This window comes from Mustela nivalis (assembly GCF_964662115.1).
Source record: "Mustela nivalis genome assembly, chromosome: 10".
Classification (NCBI taxonomy): domain Eukaryota; kingdom Metazoa; phylum Chordata; class Mammalia; order Carnivora; family Mustelidae; genus Mustela; species Mustela nivalis.
The window spans coordinates 16,992,383-17,008,864 of record NC_139029.1 but is presented as its reverse complement, the minus strand read 5'-3'; the positions used below and the strand labels follow the sequence as shown (position 1 = coordinate 17,008,864).

The 16,482-nt window shown below is 50.3% G+C and overlaps 1 protein-coding gene across 7 annotated transcripts in view; it reads right to left on the bottom strand.

Moving 5' to 3' along the window:
* NCMAP (non-compact myelin associated protein) overlaps nt 1-14,027 on the bottom strand; it is a 41,449-nt gene extending 27,422 nt beyond the window's left edge. The window contains exons 1-2 of one of the 7 annotated variants that reach the window (XM_082687952.1): nt 13,939-13,997; nt 4,261-4,323 (exon numbers count right to left, since the gene is read on the bottom strand). The gene's annotated coding sequence lies outside the window, so the exon portion shown is untranslated. Of the gene's footprint in view, nt 1-4,260; nt 4,324-13,938 lie in introns of those variants that run through there. The other 6 variants (XM_082687946.1, XM_082687948.1, XM_082687950.1 and 3 more) reach the window with 6 other exon arrangements.
* Nucleotides 14,028-16,482: the final 2,455 nt, after the last annotated feature.

Sequence of the window (16,482 nt, the reverse complement as noted above, 5' to 3'; positions counted from 1 at the left end):
CTTCATCTGAGCTCAGCCCTGTTAGTTCTTCCCATCCCTGCCACAGGGCCTTTGCATGGGCTGAGCCCTACTGACATGTCTGATACTTTACCCCAAGTATCGCTTAAAAAAAAAAAAGAAAGAAAGAAAGAAAGAAAGAAAGAAAGAATCACTTTAAATCCCTGTGCTGTGCACTCTCACATCTCCGTGTCCCTGTCTCCCCATAGGTCAGTAAGCATCTTCCCTTTGACGGATGGTTGTGTCCTGTACGAAACTGAGGTCTACAAGTCCAGGGGCTGTGTCCATTTTTATTTACCTTTTGAATCTCTAGGGCTTTGAAAACTGTTTGGAACATTGCAGGAATGAACACCCAGTTGCTGAATGAAATAAACTGGCTAAGTGAATGAGCCCCGGGGGGGTCAGTAATTGCGCCTGAAAGGCTGCATCCTGAGCCAGGGTCACGTGCACATCACGTGGCTCATGCTTTCCCGCCACATGTGGCTGCCACGGTGATGCAGATGAGACACAAAGACACAAGATGGGGAGGGAGTGCCGTGTAGCTCAGAGAGAGGGTGAGAGGTGGGTGTTGGAGGTGGGGAGGGCAGGCTGTGGGGGGTGGAGTCTGAGTGGCATCATGGGGTCACTAAATTCTTGGGTGGGAGGGGCAGAGTGACCTGGGTCTGAATCCCAGGAATACAGTAATAGCTGATGCTGGTTCTAAGTGCCAGGCTCTCTACTAAGTCCTTTATGTTTACTGGCCTATCTCATCCACCTGAAGTGGAAAGCATATTAGCCTTTAAATTTGTTCGATATGGAAACTGAGACCCATGGAGGGTAAATAAATTGGCCAAGGTGACAGACCGAGATGGGATGTGAACCCAGGCAATCTGACTTAGAGTCTGCCCCACGCTTTGAGGGTTTGATGTTAAGAATAAGCATATAATGAGTAGTTCTTATGAGCCAAGCATTTGTCTAAAAACTTTGCAAGTTTTTATTTGTATACTTTTTAATTTTAATTTTCTTAAAGATTTTATTTATTTATTTGAGACAGAGAGAGAAAGAGGGGGTGGGGGGAGGGTCAGAAGCAGCAGCAGATTTCCCCCGCTGAGCAGGGAGCCTGATATGGGGCTTGATCCCAGGACCCCGGAGCTGAAGGCAGACGCTTAACCGACTGAAGCCACCCAGGCGCCCCATGTAGTTTTTATTTTTGTAACTCCTTTCATCCCATAACCCTACTGAGGTGGGTATCGTCATCTCTGTCTTACCCATGAAGAAACTGGGGTCCAGAAGGGTTAAGTAACTTGCCTGAGATCACACAGCCAACAAAAGTGGTGGGACTGGGTGGAGCCCAGGCAAAACACCCCAAGTTCCTGCTGTCAACCACCACACTTCTGTGCTCCTGCTCAATGAACGAGCTTCATTATTATTGTTGTTATTGTATTTTACCGGGATTTTGTAAGGTGAAGAAGGGAGGAGTGACATTCTAGCTGGGAGGAACAGCAGGAGGGGAGATGGGGGTCGGGCAGGGGTGGGGATGAGCACATTCAGGAAGGGAAGTGTACGATTTGGTGAGGGGATGGGCCGGTGAAGGTCCCGGCGCAGTGGAGCTGAGTCTAGGGAAGGCCAGAGCACTCAGCGGCAGAGGAACTTGCTCCACAGGGAGAAGCCAGCAGCCCTGCTCTCTCGAGAATCCCTGTTACAGGGGCACCTGGGTGGCTCAGTGGGTTAAGCCTCTGCCTTCGGCTCAGGTCATGATCCCACGGTCCTGGGATCGAACCCCGCATCGGGTTCTCTGCTCAGCAGGGAGCCTGCTTACCCTCCTCTCTCTCTCTCTGCCTGCCTCTCTGCCTACTTGTGATCTCTCTCTCTGTCAAATAAATAAATAAAATCTTTAAAAAAAAAAAAAAAAGAATCCCTGTTACAGATCAGAGTGAGGCATCTGAAAACCAGAAGCACCAAAGCCAGGCTGACCTGGTTCTGCTGGGTGCCCTTGGGAAAGTTACTTAACCTCTCTGTACCTCCATTCCTTTCTGTAAAATCCAGGTAATAAACGGAACCTCCCTCTAGGGTTGCTGTTTGGGTAGAAAGCCCAGATGTCCATCGACTTATGAATGGATAAAGAAGATATGGTGTGTGTGTGTGTGTGTGTGATGGAATATTACTCAGCCATTAGAAAAAAATGAAATCTTGCCATTCGCAATGACGTGGATGAGGCTAGAGGGTATTATGCTAAGTGAAATAAGTCAGAGAAAGACAATTACCCTATGATCTCACACATATGGGGAAATTAAGAAAGAAGACAAATGAACATATGGGGAAGGGAGAAAAGAAAAAAAAAGGAGACAGGGAAATAAGCTGTAAGAGACTCTTAACAGAGACAGAACAAACTGAGGGTTGATGGAGGGAGGTGGGTGGGGGAACGGCTCAATGGGGGATGGGTATTAAAGAAAGCATTTGTGATGTGCATTGGTATTGGATGTTAAGTGATGAAAACCCTGAATTCTACTCCAGAAATCAATATTGCACTGTATATTAATTAAAATTTAAATTAAAAAGAGAGAGAGATCATGACTATAAAGCCTCTGGTGTAGTGTGTGGCAGGAAGCAGCCCTTGAATATATTCCCTTCTCTCCCCACCCCCCACCTTCCAGAAGATCCCCCCAAACCTCCAGTCTCACCAGAACCGAGGCTAAAACCAACGAATGATCTAGAACCACCAAGATCCCTGGAGATCCCAGGTCAGTAAGATGAGGAAGGAAGAAGCAGAGAGGAAAAGGTCAAGCTATCCAGCTTCAGAATGTGTCCAGTGCTGAGAAAAAAAGGAATAATTATAATGTAGTTCCTTCTCCTTCCTGCTGTGTCAACTGGGGATTATATAACTGAAGCTCTCTGTGAGCTACCCATTAGGGGCCTCCAGGAGGCAGGGTTGGCCGTGACATAAATAAATATTTCTGTGCTCTCTGCCCCCGGGCTCAGGTTCTGAGCAAACACCACAGCCTGCCCCCACAGCCACGGAGGAAGGCGGGTGAGGAGCGAGCTCTGGGCTGGGAGTCAGGAGACCGTTGCTCCCGGGTCCCCAGCTCTGCCTCAGAGGACATGGATGTTAGGGGATGAGAATTGCTTCTAGTAAATGCCAATCACTTAGCCTCGCTGATTAAACCAGGCCTGTGGAAGGGTTCTGCCTACAAAAGTCACTTAGCAGTGCACAAACCCTAGCAGAGAGCCTGAAGAGTGGGCACCAGAGATACTGGCTTCCTTGTCCTCTGAGACCAGCCCAAAGCCTCCCCATTGATCTCAAGAAGGTTGGTCTCTTCTGAGAATCTTCGAGGCCTCTCACAGAGACCTGGGTTAGAGCACTCAGCACACTGAAGTGTAAATGGTGGACAGATCTCTGTTCCCTTCTATTCTAGGCGCTCCCTGGGGCACAAAGCCTGGCTTGGAGCCATACTGCCCGCACTCAGCCCTTGGGGAGGGGGCCCGCCATGGAAGAAGACACTTGAATGAATCAATGAATGAGTGCGTGCGCACAGGGAGGCTTCACGGGAGAGAGGTGCCTATGCAAATGCCAAGGATGGGTCAACTCTGAATGTGCACTGAACTCTCCAGACTCTGGCTCCCTGAGCCCCAGAGATGGTGATCGGAGCCCCTGCTCACCTCCACGCTCTTCCTCCGCTGCTTTCACTTGGACCTGATTTCACTAGTAAAAAACCCAGGATGCTTGGCCTCACAAAAGATTTGGGGGCCATGAAGAGCCCAAGAGGGGATCTGGAAGCCACGGCACAGAGATGGGGAAACTGAAGGACTCCCTAAAAATCTGCTTTCACTCCTCTTCCTGCTTCCTTTCTGGCTAGGACCGGCATCCCACCTCCCTTTACACATTTTGTAATGCAAATAGCATACTTCCTCCTTGTAAGGGACAAGGAGTTAAGGATTATTCTAGAAGAGACAACACCTAAGGAAGGACCAAGTGAGAATGATGGAGACAAAAGCTATTGTCCGTATCCCAGACCACTGGTGCTGGAAGACATCTGGATGCCAAGACCCTCTGTCTCCAAGGAGTTAACCCCTGGGCCCTTGTCTTTGTTCTAATAGGTTCCCAGATGCCTGACAGGACACATACACCAGACCACTGTCCTCAATAAAAACCCCCAGACCCCGAACAAAGACGAGACCCCCTCCTTTCTTTTCTGAGTCTCCCAGACAGTCCGTCTATAACTGCTCTCTCTACATCTTCCAGAAACTCTGTTTTCACCTCCTACTGGCTCGTGTTTTATTTCTAACCTTTGTGAAGTCAAGGACCCTCTCTTGGTCCTGTGCAACCTCCTCCGGGTCCCCAGACCTGGCCTGTCAGCATCAGAAGGAAGGAAGGAATTCTGGAATTTCTAGGGTATTCCAGGGGCTTCTGAATTGTAGACTTACTTGCGTGGTCCCTGGCCTGGGCACACACCCAGCATACAGTAACTGTCCAACCGTTCAGTGGATTGGGGGCAGTGGGGTAAGGATATGCTATGGTGAAGGGACAGAAACCACCAGCCTCTTCCTTGGGGACTCACTTGTTGCAAAAGTAATTCTAAGTATGGAGACGCTAAGACCTAGTTTTCTGCTAGGTATCTCTCCCTGACTTGGTCTTGGCAATCAATATCTTCCGTGAACTTTCCTCAGTCTTCTTCACCAATACCTGTCTCCTCCCTTCCTTCCATCCCAGGCAAAGGGAGCTAATTCCTTTCTCCCAAACTCACCAGTGCTTCCCTTCCTGGGAAGCTGGCTGCACAGAATCTTCCATCCCCCATGTGATTCTCAGCGGTGTGTCCCTGTCACTCCACCCACCAAGAGGCAGGGTCTACTTCACTGCCTTGAATCTAGGTGAGCCCTGGACTGCTAGGTTCACCAGAATTTGGGGGACAGCCCTTAAGTGGCAGCTTCTGCTTCCTGGGTGCTTGCTCCTGGAAAGTTCCCTCTTAGAACCCAGGTGCCATGCCCTCAGAAGCCCCAAGCCTGTGGGGAGGCCATAAGTAGATGCTCTAGTGGACAGCTCCAGCTGTCAACCAGTGTCAGTGGGCGGCCATGGGAGTCAGCCACCTTAGACACCCAAGGACAGATGCCAGCTGCATCTTCAGGTGTCTGAATATGTCACTGAAACCAGGTGAGACCCCAAGGGAGAACCTCCCAGCTGAACCTAGTCCACCTAAAGAGCGATGAACAAAAAATAATAAATGGTTGTTAGAAACTCCTAAGGATCTGAGTGGTCGGGTCCCCAGCAACACAGAAACAGCCCATGACTCCAAGACTGTGTTCCCACCTTTACCAAGCTAAACCTGCCTCGATCGTGAGGCCTAACTGTCCCCTCCTCCCCAGGTAACCTCGGCCACCTCAGATCACTTTTTTTTTTTTAAGATTGTATTTTTTTATTTGACAGAGAGAGACACAGGGAGAGGGGGAACACAAGCAGGGGGAGCGGGAAAGGGAGAAGCAGGCTTCCCCCTGAGCAGGGAGCCCGATGCGGAGTTTGATCCCAGAACTCTGGGATCATGACCTGAGCTGAAGGCAGATGCGTAAGGACTGGGCCAACCAGGTGCCCCTCTGATCACTTTTAATAGCTGTTTGCACCAATCATGATGACTTTGTACTGAGATTCCTGGACCCACTTTTCCTTTAAAATATTTATCAGTTTAGGCACCTGGGTTGCCCAGTTGGGTAGGCCTCAACTCTTGGTTTCAGCTCAGGTCGTGATCTCCGAGTCATGATATCCAGCCCTGCATCGGGCTCCACGATCAGCACAGAGTCTGCTCAAGACTATCTCCCATTCTCACTTCTCTCTCTCTCAAATAAATAAATCTTTTAAAAAATGAAGTACCTAAAAAAATAGGGCACCTGGGTGGCTCAGGCAGTTAAGCCTCTGCCTTTGGCTCCCGTCATGATCCCAGGGTCCTAGAATTGAGCCTCCCATTGGGCTCTCTACTCAGTGGGGAGTCTGCTTCTCCCTCTCTCTCTGCCCCTCCCCCTGATCCTTCTCTCTCTCTCTCCCACTCACTCTCTGAAATAAATAAAATCTTAAAAAAAAAAGAAATGCAGCTACTATAAAAGATAGACAATAAACCAAGCTACATTCTATCTGAAGTGAAATTACTGAACCAGGGGGACCAAGAGTTTAAAGTAAAACACGGTAATCATACTAAGGAGATAAGAGCGAACAAGTGTAAAACAATGCAGGAACAAGAAGTCATAGGTGAGAACAAAGTCAAAACATGAGCTATGAAAAACAGAACATTTAAAATAAAGGGCACAACAGATGTGTAAATATCAAGATGCATACATGTGAAGAATTCACTAGTTTAGCGCAAAGTCAGATTAGGACTGTTCCCCCAAAGCAGGAAAAGATAAAGAGGTAACAAAGGAAAAAGAAGAGCTAAGAGGTGGGGCGCCTGCGTGGCTCAGTGGGTTAGAGCCTCTGCCTTGGGCTCAGGTTATGATCCCAGGGTCCTGGAATCAAGTCCCTCCTCAGGCTCTCTGCTCAGTGGGGAACCTCCCCCCTCCCCCCAACCCCCACCCCTGGGCCTTTGCCTGCCTCTCCGCCTACTTTGTGATCTCTCTCTATCAAATAAATAAATAAAATCTTAAAAAAAAAAAAAAAAAGGGAACGAAAAGCTGAGAGGGATGGAAAGTAGGGATCCCAAAAGGAAAGGAAAATAAAACTGGAGAGCTGGGGAGAGGAAATAAGGAATGAATCATTGGAGATTAAATGTTCCAGAATTAAACAAACACGGATGGACTCAGATTGAAGGGGCTCCTAGACTAGCCAGCAGTAGAAATAAGGAAAAAATCCACAAAGACAGAGAGGAAGAGCAGGGAGAGAGAGAAGTAACATAGTAACATCCCTTACAAAGGAACAAGAAGCAGACTGCCACCCCTGGGTAACAAAAGAAGTCATAATGTAATTAAGAATTGAAAAGAAGACCCTTTCAATCCAGCATCTTAAAGCCAGCCAAGATGTCATTCCAACAAGAGGTCCCATAATAAAAATATTCTGAAGCAAATAAAGCTGCAGAAGGTGGAAGACACAGGCCCACACTGAAGATCCTCTTGGAGGAAATACTTAGACAATAAAAGAAATCCAGGAGATTGCAAGAACTAAGGGAAACAGGCATTTCAGGCAAGCTATGGAAACAGTATTTGGCAGTTGAGGTATGAAGGGGTTTATACACCTGGTTTATACATCGTACTAGAAAGGCTGGAGAATTCCACAACGCTGCAGAACTGGCCAGACTGGGGAGCTGTGGATGGCACCTGCCAAAATCAGGAAAGCGGGAGAATCCCGAAGCTGCTCCAAACTGTCAAATTTAAGAACACAGTGGCCAGGACTGTGCGATCAGGATCTGGAAGCTGACTGGCTGTCCCTGAGCGATCTTGGAACTTGGAATCTGGCTCCAGTGTTAGCGGCATCCTCGCTCATCTCTTCAACCAAGAGAGGGCCAGCCTTGGGCTCAGACGCGGGGTAACTGTCTAGCTAGAATTTAATGACGCCGATCTGCTTCTTTGGTTATCTTCTGTCGACGGCAATTGACATTGTTTTGTTTCTATATTCAGAAGTGATGGAAATTTTCTGTTTCAAATAAACTGATAAATATTCTGTTAAAGATTTATTCACTCATTTGAGTGAGAGAGAGAGCGAGCGAGAGCATGCATGATCTTGGAGGAGGGGAGGGAGAGGGAGAAGCAGATTCTCAGCTGAGCGGGAAGCCGGACTCGGGGCTCTACCCCTGGACCCTGGGATTGTGACCTGAGCCGAAGGGAGATGCTCAACCGACTGGACTACCCAGGCGCCCCAGTAGCTATATTTCTTAGGTGTCTAATTACAGTGTCAGGTGAGTTCAAGTTCCTCTGGGGATACCAGCTATCTCTCTGGTACTGTACTGTACCCTGGGGAGGTGCCAAAGGCATAACCAGAGAGGAAAAAGATGGAGAGCCATACAGATACCCTTGGCCACCCCCTTCTGGCTGGCACTCTGTCTGTGACTATCAGGCTGCACCTTCGAGTTCCTAGATGGGCAGCAGCCTGGGTAGGGGGTGGACTCTCCAAGTCGGACTCCACAGGCTGGGGGTAGGGGGGGGTAGGTGGGGTGTGGATGGGACAGGGAATGCCCGGGCCTCCACCTGTCCAATTCCTCACTCCAGCTCTGAGCTGTCCCAGACTACCTTGAGGTGCAGCAGCCAATTTTTGCTGCTGGGGCAGGACTGGAAGCCAGTAAGCTTCCTTAAAGAGCAGGACAGAGGAGATTTTTTTAAGATGTCAGGCTCTGGGGTCAGCCAAACATTCATTCATTCTGCTTTGAAGGCTCATACCTACCAAGCCATTGTGCCAGGTGATGGGGGGATGATGGGAAGCGGTCCCTGCCTTCATGGAGGTTAGGCTCTGACAAGCAGCTAGCCGACCCCAGGCCCAATCCTGGCACTGCCACTTGGGTGACTCTCACAGTCTTCCTAAGCCTCAGTGTCTTCATCTGCAAAATGGAAATGATCACAGTATCTATTCATACTGACAGTGTATGCCAAAGGAGTGGCACAGTGTCCAACCCCAAACCCTCAGAGGATGCAAATATGTTAATAATAATAACAATAATAATTTATTATTTAATTATTAGTCATAATAATCATTATTATTATTGCCTAGGATACTGATACAGGGGACCAGGTAGGAACCTGAAACTATTTCTAAAAAAAAATAAATGGATCCTCTTTGTCTTCTGGGCAAACAAGTTCTCCTTAGGGTCTGTGATTAGAGAGATGGCCCGTGTGGAGCATCTAGAGCTTTGAAGAAAGAGGATCCAGTGATTTTTTTTTTTTTTTTAGATTTTATTTATTTATTTGACAGATAGAGATCACAAGTAGGAAGGGCAGCAGGCAGAGAGAGAGAGGGAAGCAGGCTCCCCACTGAGCAGAGAGCCTGATGTGGGGCTCGATCCCAGGACCCTGGGATCATGACCTGAGCCGAAGGCAGAGGCTTTAACCCACTGAGCCACCCAGGCGCCCCGGATCCAGGGATCTTGACCCTTCAAATGTTTAGGTCAAAAAACAGCAAGGCAGAGAGTGGGAAGATAAACAAATCAAGTTCCGAACTTTTCCACAGAGAACTATTAATGCCGCTCTAGGTGCTAAGATTTCAGATAACCTTTTTTCTTTCTTTCTTTTCTTTTTTTTTTTTTTTTTTAAGATTTTATTTATTTATTTGACAGACAGAGATCACAAGTAGGCAGAGAGGCAGGCAGAGAGAGAGGGAGAAGCAGGCTCCCTGCTGAGCAGAGAGCCCGATGCGGGGCTCGATCCCAGGACCCTGGGATCATGACCTGAGCCAAAGGCAGAGGCTTTAACCCACTGAGCCACCCAGGCGCCCCTCTTTCTTTGTTTTTAAGCTGCTAACAGCAGTGCAGTGAGGAGACTAGGACTCCCACAGCAGCGGGCTTCTGCTGGAATCCCAGCCCTGCCAGCTCCCGGGCCCATGTTGCCATCGGGCACAAGGGACAAAATGCCCAGAGCCTACGAAAATGTTTTCATTTTTTTCCAAATCAGAAAAGAAACTTTAAGGTTGAAGAAAATCATTAAAAAAAAAAAAAGAATTATTTATTAGAGAGCGAGCGAGCACAAGCAGGGAGGGGGCAGAGGGAGAGGGAGAATGTCAAGCAGACGCCAGTGCTGGGCGTGGCTCCCCACAAAGGGCTCAGTCTGGTGACCCTGAGATCAAGACCTGATCGTGAACGTGAGTCAGGTGCTCAATCGACTGAGCCAGCCAGGCTCCCCAAACAAAATGCTTTAATATACCAATGCAGCCAGAAATATAACTTTTTAATATTTTTTTATGAAGTAAGGGGCCCTTGAAGGCAAAGCTGCCTCAGGCCCAGGAAAGTCTGAATGCATCCCTGGTTGTGTCTGTGACAACCAGTGAGTGACTTCTGTCTCTGAGCCTTGGCACAGAACTAGGGGACACGACTGCTGGCTTCCTGGGATCCTGTGGGTGTTACAGGCCGCGAGGCATGTGAAGCGTTTAGCAGCGTATGTACACACCAGCAAGCACTTGGCAAAGAGGAGTGATCCTTTGACTCCATCCATGCCAACTGCAGAGACCACCATAGATGGAATCTTCGGAGCCAGCCCACGGTGCCGTGCTGGGGGCCTGCAAACTCTCTTTGCACCCAGCAGCAAAGAGAGCAAAGTCTGAATCCCCAGCGCAGGCCAGGGGCAGGTGTTAGCCCCGAGCAGAATGAGTGAATCAAGTGTGATTTGCAGAGGAATTTAAAAATTCTGATGCTGTTTGCCTGAGAGGTTGGCTCAACAGTTCCCAAGACACAAGCTTCTCTCAAGGGGAAGGGGAACTAATACCCATTAAATGACTGCTGTGGCTTCTGTAGCTAGTACCCTCTCTAATATATTACGAAACGGAGGCCCAGAGAGGTGTCGTGGCTTGAACAAGATCTCACAAGTCCAAAGCAGAGGCCCAAGTCCCTGCTCCTGGCCTAGGCTTGCTGCTGACTTCTGCCCGAGGCCACCCTGGGGCAGGGCACACTGGCCTCTGGTGTCAGCACTGACCTTGAGATGCCAGGTCTCTACCATCATCTGCTCCACCTCCTCGAGGGCCCCAGCGGCTACCACAGGACCCAGCAGCCCCGCCGAGGGCCCCCACAGCCCAGGGGCAGCCAGCCCAGACAGGAGGCCCCGCAGCCAGCCTTCCCACTGGCAGAAGACCAGACCGCTCTGTCTTAGAGACTGGCACACCCTCTTTTCCTTCCTTAGGCCAAACTGCAGCCACCACCCCTGGGGAGGTTCCAGCCCCAGGGCCACATCCCCCAGCTTTACCTACACCCCAGCCCTGCTCAGGAATCCACAGCTGATCGCTTTCCCCCCTTCCTTTCTTCCTGCCTCCTCCTGGCTGCCTAGGATCTAGAATTCTGATAAGGCATTTGTTCGAGAGAAAACAAAGAGGGATCCCTCCTGCCGGATCCCGAAGCAAAGAGCTGGATGCCAGAAGCCAAGATGTCCACGAGTGACAACTGCATCAGCTGACTAGATGCAGGTGGGGAAGGTGATGGGCGTGGGGCCTGGTGGCTGTCCAGGACAAGTAAACATGCCACTGCCTCCAGGCGGCCTCTGGGGGCCTTTCTGGGGAGGCCTGCAGAGTATGCATCTGGACACAGGCGCTCCTGACAGCAAGAGTTCAGCCTAGGATAGAGAGGTCCCTATTCTAATGATTTCTCTTTAAGATCAATATGTATCTTTAAAAGACAAAGTGAACATACGTGACTTTCCGTCTTTTTTAACTAAAAGGTTTCACTGAGCCACTTAAAATCCACTTTACCTTTCTTTTTTTCTAACTTTTCATCCCATTTTATTGGAAGATCCGAAAACGAAGGCAAGTGTGGCAGCATCGTCAATTCCCAGAGAGTTTCAGGGCCCTCTGTAGCGAGACAGCACATGCAACAGGAGACTTGGGGTCCTCCCCTGCCCCACAACGCTCCATGGCTGAGCACATCTTACCCCTGATTCTGCACCTTTTTTTTTTTTTTTAAAGATTTTATTTATTTATTTGTTAGAGAGAGAGAGAGGGAGAGCGAGCAAGCACAGGCAGACAGAATGGCAGGCAGAGGCAGAGGGAGAAGCAGGCTCCCTGCCGAGCAAGGAGCCCGATGTGGGACTCGATCCCAGGACGCTGGGATCATGACCTGAGCCAAAAGCAGCCGCTTAACCAACTGAGCCACCCAGGCGTCCCTGATTCTGCACCTTTCAATGGCGAGTGCCCTCTCTTACTGCCCAGGGTCCCTGTAGCCCTTACAGCCTATGACCCTGTGCACCAGGAGCAGTAGGACGGGGATCAGCGGGGACGCTCTTCAGAGCCGCGAGGGTCTCTAGGGCACTGACAGATCCAGGGCAAATGGCAAATTAAACCAACGATTATGAGCAACTATGGGAAGTGCCATGAGGAGACAGTTTGAGCCTGACTTTTGAGGGCGAGGCCTCCTGTCTTCCGTGGATACGTTCCCCTAACCCTCACCTTCACCTTACGTCTTTGCTCCTCACACCTTCCTGGTCACCCCGGGGACAGAGAAACCCAACACGCGCTGCCTTTCTGGGACTTCAGAAAAGAGAAAGGTCCCTCACTTTGCTTAGAGGATGGTTCTACCCCCAAACACACAGCTCGCTCGTGGCCTGAGGCTGGAGTGGCCACAGTCCATAGTGTGATCGGGAGTGCAGGAGCCCCCCCATGAGGATTTGCTGGTGATATAAAACCATTACAGCAGATTCCTCAAAATGTGGAGCACCTTCCTCTGACCTGGCTCATTCTCTGCCTGGCTCATCACACACACGAAGGGGCTGGCTCCCTTGGTGGCACCATGCTGCCCCTTTTGGCCACCTCACCATGACCCTGCATGGAGACCTGGGGGGACAAGGTGAGGAATGCCTCACCCCCACAAAGGGGGCCCGGGGCTCTCTTCTCTTGTCATAGTTCACTCCCGTCAGGTACCCAGCACCCTGTCCTCCCCTTAGCCATTTAACTTTGAGATGGACACTTACAGGATGTGCAAAGGCTATCTGATCTACCTGTACTTCCAGCTCCTTCCCCACCCCTGTATGGCTGCTGGGATTCAGGATCTCAGGAGTCTGAGTGCCCTTCCTTACCTCTATGCTCTGGATATGCTCCTGTTAGCCTTCTGCCCCAGATGACAGAGGTACCCCGATCTGTTACTTTGGGCTTACGTTCACACTGTCTCATCCACCTGCACCATCGTCAGCTACATCCATCTGTTAGCATCTAGCCATCTCTAAATTCACTTATTTGTTGAGTACTTGTTCATTCATTCAACAACTATGTAGTGAGACCTACTATATGCCAGGCACCATACTGGTTGGTGCTGGGAATTTAATGGCGAACCAAACAGACATTGTCCCTGCCCCCAAGGAGCTAGAGTCTAGTGGAAATTAATAGTTTGTGTTTGTTGAGCGCCTACTACATACAGACTCTGTACTAAGTACTTTATATGGATTATCTGACTTAACCTTTCAGAGAAACTGCTTCTTTTAGGGAATACATCAAACGGGGCCATAGAGGAATAAAGGTTAAGTTAGCCACAGGCTGAGGGGCAAGGCAAGATTCTAATGCCTAGGTTGATTAACGCCAAACCACCCTTCCTTAAGCACAGAGCTTTTTTCCCCCAGCTCCACTCAATCCCATCTCCTCCAAGAAGCTTTCCAGATCCTCCTCCCAGACTAGAGGACTTCCTTGGTCCCTCTAAAGGAGACCTAGTATTTAACTCACCCATCTCCTTGTCCCATCAGGGACCCACACCACAGAATAGTAGCTGTCCCTACCTCTTTCCTCTGGAGCAGCTGCTCCAACGTGTCTACTCAATTTGCTGATCTGACCCAGCCCTTGGGTTCCTCCCCCTGGTGTGGCTTTTCATCTCACAGAATCACTGATCTTCCTCCCGAAGAGGTCGCCCCATGAGGCCCACCCATCAAGACGCCCATTTCACAGATGAAGCAAACACAGGTCCTGAATGGTTTCAAGTCCCTTCTACCTCCTTGCTGAGTCTCAAGCTCTCAGACCGAGGCTTGGTGGGGAAGGGAGGTGGGACAAGGGTATGACCTGCCTACTGGATACCCGGAATATCAACCCCCCAAAGGCAGGTTAGTTCTCGGGGCGCTTCTCCGCGCTTGGCTGAGCGTGTTCGGCACTCAAAGTGCCCACGCGAGATGATCAACTTTCCTCCCACCGGCTCCGATCGCTGCCCTCGCGTGCCCACCGCAGGCCCTTCCTCCCACGAAAGTGGAGCAACTCGGGGAGCTCTCATACCCCACGCCCGGGCTCTCCTGCACCAAGCGCGGCCGGCAGGTGGACCTCGAGCAGCAGCGCCCATGCCGAGCCGCCCGCGCTCCCTGCAGCCCCGGGCGTCCCGGAGTCCCGCGACCTCTTACCTGCCCGGGCCAGCCGCCCGCCCTGCGCCGCCGCCCGCTCGCCCTCCCGCCGGCGCCACCGCGGCGGCCCAGGCTCTACCCGCCGGGGATCCCGCCCCCGGCCCCGCCCCACCCGGCGCAGGTGATCCTGGGGAGAGGCCGAGCTCGCCCCTCGGTCCCGGGGCCTTGGGGACCGCCCCGGGGGCGCCAGGGTCGGGACACTGGAGTGGCGGCGCCTCCCCGTGGTGTCCTCGCGCCTCTCCCGGACCTGGGTCCTTTTTGGAATCCCAGGTGGGGCACCACGGGGACGCTCCGTCCCGCAGGCCACCTATGCCAGGTCAGACTTCTCCAAGGGCCAAAAGGGAGAAAGGACCTTGGAGATACCCCAGGGCAGATGGAGGTAGGTGTCTTTAAAGTGGGACTGCGTTAATCTGATTGAAAGATTTGTGGGCAGGTTGGGCTTTAGACCTATTGCAAGCTATTACAAGGTGTTTGATAGCTCGAAAGGGTCAAAAACTCTGCCTTGTGGAATCAAGGCCCATCTCCTCTATAGGACTGTGTGGTTCATTGCTGTATATTTCCTCCTGAAACCCCAACCCCCATCCCTCCCTCATCCTCACCCCCACACTAAGCCAGCACACCATAGGCCTTCAACCAATATGTACAGAAAGAGGGAAGGGGTCTTAGAAGAATCCCAAGCCCCTCTCCTTATATAAATAGGGAAATTGAGGCTTGGGAAGCAGAGGTGAGTTGCCCAAAGTCACAAAGAAGGTCAGTAACAGAACCAGGAACACAGTCAGATTTCCTCATTCTGTTTTCAGGTGATTTCCTGAAAGTGTAAGGTTCTGGGCGACTGTGTTGCCATGGGCCCCCTATGAGATGCTGTCCACACCTTGACAGTGTCCTCCCAAGTTGCCTGAGAACGAAGAGTCTACTGTGTTTTCACGGGAAACTCCATGGTAGTATTTATTAACAAAGATTAAGAAGTGTAATTCTGGGATTCTACTTCCTCACCAAAGACATAAGACAATCCTTGGCTTCAAATAGCTTTCCATGTGATGGGAGAGGCGGACCTGTCCGCGAAGCAGGGGCCATGAAGAAAGGAGGGGAGCCCAGGGAGAGACCGCTCAGGCTCTGAGATCTGAAATCTCTGGGGCTACATCCAGATGCTACTAGAAGCTCTTGCTGGAATCTGCTTGGGGTCAAGGGCTCAGCACTCAGGTTCCTATCCTGCCTCCATTGCAAGACAGAATCGGTTTTTAAACCTCTCTGAGACTCCGTTTCCTTTGGTCGGATGAAGATAACATACTCACTTCAGCACAGTTGTGATGGGACTTAAAAAAGATAATGTTTGTAAAATACTGAATAAATGGGAAACTTCCTATGCTAAGTGATAGGGGCTAGGGAGGGGGGTGTGCTGACACAAAGGGGACTTTGGCATCCCTGGGTTGGTCCACCTGTATGAGATTTGATGACCTTCAGCTTTCTGCCATCCAGGACTTGACCCCCACCTTCTGCTTTCTCTGTTAACCCAGGCTAAACCAGCCACAGGACACCCACCACATCAGAAAGCCTTGCACACACCTACAGTGAGGGATTTAGGAACAGAACCCCTCCCATCCCCAGCCTCCCCGCCCCCCCCCCCCCATAAATAGTTGACTAGGGTCAGACACCTGAGCCAAGCCAAGCCCAGTGAAGCAGAAATATGAAAGAGAATCTTCCTTTTTCTGGGTATGCAATCATGAAGTCCTCCCAAATGTTCACCTCTGGCTGGGCACTCCGCAAGGCAGGCCAGAGTCAGTGGAGGTCGTGCCCCACCCTGTAGATCTCACCTTCCAGGAAAGGTGGGAGAAACAGCTGATACTCTAGCACAAAAGATGGCAACACAAGAGAAAGACAACCTGTGAAAAGTCCCTTGAAGCAAACAATAACATGCTGTCACTGGTCACTGTAAGTGGGAGACAGAGTTCCTTTAGAAAGGGAGGGAGGGTAAGGACCATCTGCCAGGAGAAGACAGGTGAGATGGGCCTGAAGGGTGTTAAGAAGAAAACCACAGGCCCAGGATGGAGTCACTTATGCTAGGCCTTGTCACCATACTAGGGCTTCAACCTAACCTAACTGCAGTTTCAACCCTCCCCCAGAAATGAAGTCTTCACTGGTCCGTCAGGAATTTTCTGGTCAGCACCAGAAAACGTGAGGAAATCTGTCACATGGGCCTTCTCTATCCCCCTAAGGAAGATGAGGTAATGTGCATGATAAAAACCCCTGTTCTTCCCCAACCCCACAAGGAAAATGACCTTGCCTGGAACAGTACTTTTTTTCTTTTGCTAATAACGTCCTTTCCCTACCCTCCTTGCTATAGAAAACTTCTGTTTTGTATGACTCCTCAGAGCTTCCCTCTACTTGCTAGATGAGATGCTGCCTAACATGAAACAAAGCCAATTAGATCTTTCAATTTATATTTTTATTAAAAAAAATTTTTTTTTTAAAGCAGGACAAGCAAGGAGGTGTAGGGAGCACTGGAGCTGGGGCATTCCTGGAGGAGGGAAAGTCCATAAGGCTGAT